At 37.4% G+C, this 3,266-nt stretch overlaps 1 protein-coding gene across 1 annotated transcript in view; it reads right to left on the bottom strand.

Annotated features, from left to right (window-relative positions):
- The window catches only part of kiss1 (KiSS-1 metastasis suppressor), a 5,053-nt gene extending 3,198 nt beyond the window's left edge, over positions 1-1,855 (bottom strand). Inside the window, exon 1 of the mRNA XM_035662203.1 lies at positions 1,852-1,855. The gene's annotated coding sequence lies outside the window, so the exon portion shown is untranslated. The remainder of the gene's footprint in view (positions 1-1,851) is intronic.
- Between the last annotated feature and the right edge of the window lie 1,411 nt (positions 1,856-3,266).

Here is a 3,266-nt window from a genome sequence, read left to right as displayed (position 1 = left end):
AGATGGTGCTGAATGAACGCCGTGCTATTTGCGACTGTACGTTGAAGGGCGTGTCCGTGGCGTGCCGTCAAAGTTGGCCATTTTGAATTCCGTGGTCATTTTCTGTGATTTTTCATTTAATGCTGCTTGCAGCTTTAATTTATGTATTTTTTTGCATAAATCACATTAAATTAATATTATTGATTCCTTCAAAGACATACTTGTTGATGTCATGCAGCAACGTTTGATGACGCAATACACTGTAATACCGTCAAATGGAGAAAGACATCATGATAACTTCGTCGTACCTCATATATATGGGTAGGCAGCTTGATTAACAAACTAACAAAAAGAGTTTTTCTACGGACAGTGTTATGCGCTTCTTCACTTTTGACCTTCTTCTGCAGTACCATAGATTTACTATAGCCAAGCTAGCAAGGCTACTGAAAAGATTCAAGATTTGAATAATGCCAGTTTAAGAGTATACGTTCAAGCAAATGTTTACTGGTCACAATCAAATAATTAGGATTATTTGTGTACTGAAACATCTCCATGTCCTGTCCCTTTTCTGTCACATGGACACACACAGGCTGACTGAGCTGCTGGGCAGTGGTTGCTGGGGACCACGTCACTCTGACCTCAACACCAGCGCACCCTGTAGAGATTAAAAACTTTAAATTCTTTGATCAATAATTCATCAGTGCCTGCTGTTTACATCTATGGTCGTGTTTTGAATGTACAGTGATGTGTGTGTATGTACCTGTGAAGTTTGTTTGTTATAATAATAACAATAAATATGAATACTGATTTATTATTATTATTATTAGTTGAAATTAAAAAAAGATCCGGTAGGCATGGGTTACAGTGGGGTGATCTTTTTTGTGAGTTTCCAACTTGAAACTTTACCACTAGATGCCAATAAATCCTACACACTGGTCCAGAAACAATAGATCAATTATGTAGAGTTGGGTTCCTCCTGCAGGTTCTGGAAATTCTTGTAGGGTCACCTGCTTAACCTCAGTATCAGCAGATATTCAAAATTAAATGGGGGTCCAGGGAAAAAACTTGATCGCAACATCCATATTTTTAACCATTGTATTGAAATGTGTATTGAGAAACATGTAATTTCACTGGCATTGCTATTGACTACTACATTTCTGGTACTGTGACATCCCTACTATAAATAGTTTCAGCCTGAATAGCACAAGGACTTGCATTTCTCTAGCCAACTTTTTTCTACACCCACCATGCGCAATCCAATATAATATAATTTTTTTTAAATGTGACTTAACACGTTGACTTTTCTGCCTACAGGATCCTTGCACAATGAACCTTTCACTCACTCACTATTATACATATTTTCACACTTTCATGCTCACAACATGGCATAGGTTCCAAAAGACGATTATTCTGACTTCACCCTATGGAATTATTACATTTATTCAGCAGAATTGCTAAGAATCAAACCTAATTCTAAGTTTCAATATTCAGTTTTCTTTACATTGCATCCCCACAGAACTGCTAGGATTACTGTAGATTTTTGGTGAGTGAAGACGGCTACTCTTAACTCACACTCTAATGTAACACTGCTGAAACAGCCTCCAGTAGATTATGCACTTTCCATTATGACTGTTGATCCTTTCCAAATCACCATGGTCTAACCACTAAACTATATTATTTGGTGGTGAGTCTGACCACTGTTTGTCACATAGTCTTCACATGCATGAGAATACTAATACATTAATTAAATCAGTTTCATGCTGATACACACACTGATGGTTGGGCTGAGAACCTTAACCACAATCATCAAATCATCAAACCTACTGGAGATAGAACAGAACATGCAATGTTAATGTGATGCTTTGGTCTTACCGGTGTGCTGAAGGCGAGTGCTGACTGAGACCCCCCTGCCCCCCCTTCTGGGTCAGAGCTTTCTTTTATAGGGTGACACCTCCTGCGTCATCATCACTGATCAGTTGGTGGTATGTGGTGCCACATATGCACCAACATACACACTGCACCATTACTCCAAATTTCCTTCCTGTTCAACTTCTTTTGAAATTTGATCTTACAAAGATTAGTAAAATTCCAAAATGTTGGTTCCCATGTGCGCACTCAGACATGATTTGGTTACTACATTGGTCTTTCCATAATAGACCTGAAATGAGGTTTGTAGTCAAGACAAAGGCCTGGAGGTCATGACAATAAGCACACTGTAAAAGTAAAGTGGAATATATAATAGAAACTAAAAATATACACTAGAGGGACATGTGCATATGCTGTACCTGAGGAAAAGTCATTTATTTCTTTTTTCTAGATATATCTTCAGTTTCTTGTGCAATGATAAAGTACTGAGTCACTTTGCATATATATATATATACATATATATATATATATATACAAATATATATATTTGAATGTGTAAAACAAGAATGATATACAGCCTAACTGTACATTTTAAGGGTTAGGCTACTTTTTTGATCAACAGGGAGTTTTCCAGAGATGTGTGGTATTAAGGTTGCTTCAGCAAGTTTGGCTCTGGCTCTGGGCAGCTAACTCCCACTTGACCAGATAGGCCTGGTACTCCTTAAACATGTCTGTAATGTCTTTTGGTCTTTTGGTTTAGTTTTTCATTGTTTTAAGTTCACAAATTCTTAAATTCAGCCCAAATAAGTGACCAAAATACTTATTTTAAGAAAGTGTATTTTAAATAACTAAGTCTGTGTTGCAACTTGCTTCCATTTTTGACATTTTATCAGTTTTATTGCCCATTACAGTCTTCCAGTGACTAAGAAGAAAAGGTAATTCTTTCCATTACATAGATTTCATAAATAATGTCATACCATTCCTCTATAGATGGGCCATTTAGCTTAAGCCATTTCTTTGTAATTGCTTTTCTAGCAGCTACGCTCAAAATACCAAACAAGTATTTTGTTTTAATATTTGCAGATGTTGATTGTAGAAAACGAAAGAGAAGTTTGTCCCAATTAAAAGCAATTTCCGTCTCAAATATCATCACTAATTCGGTGTAGACCTTATTATTTGTTTGGGTTTCGTCCTATTTGTTGTTTTATTAGTGTTGCAGTGACCGTGGTCAGAGCAATTTGTCTCGGGAGCACATCCATGGTTTTGGGTGAGTCGCCAGTTTCTGGTTGCTTTCTCTCACCACTGAGCTTCAGTGCATAATTACCCACCACCATTAACTGCATGAAGACTAGGGTTGAGCTTAGGTAGGTAGATGATGGTTGAGGCAGTCAGCTAGAGGGGTGCACTAGTCGCTGTCTAAC

This window comes from Morone saxatilis, unplaced genomic scaffold (assembly GCF_004916995.1).
Source record: "Morone saxatilis isolate NCDOM2014 unplaced genomic scaffold, NCSU_SB_2.0 Contig18, whole genome shotgun sequence".
Lineage (NCBI taxonomy): Eukaryota > Metazoa > Chordata > Actinopteri > Moronidae > Morone > Morone saxatilis.
This window is presented reverse-complemented; position numbering and strand designations above follow the sequence as displayed.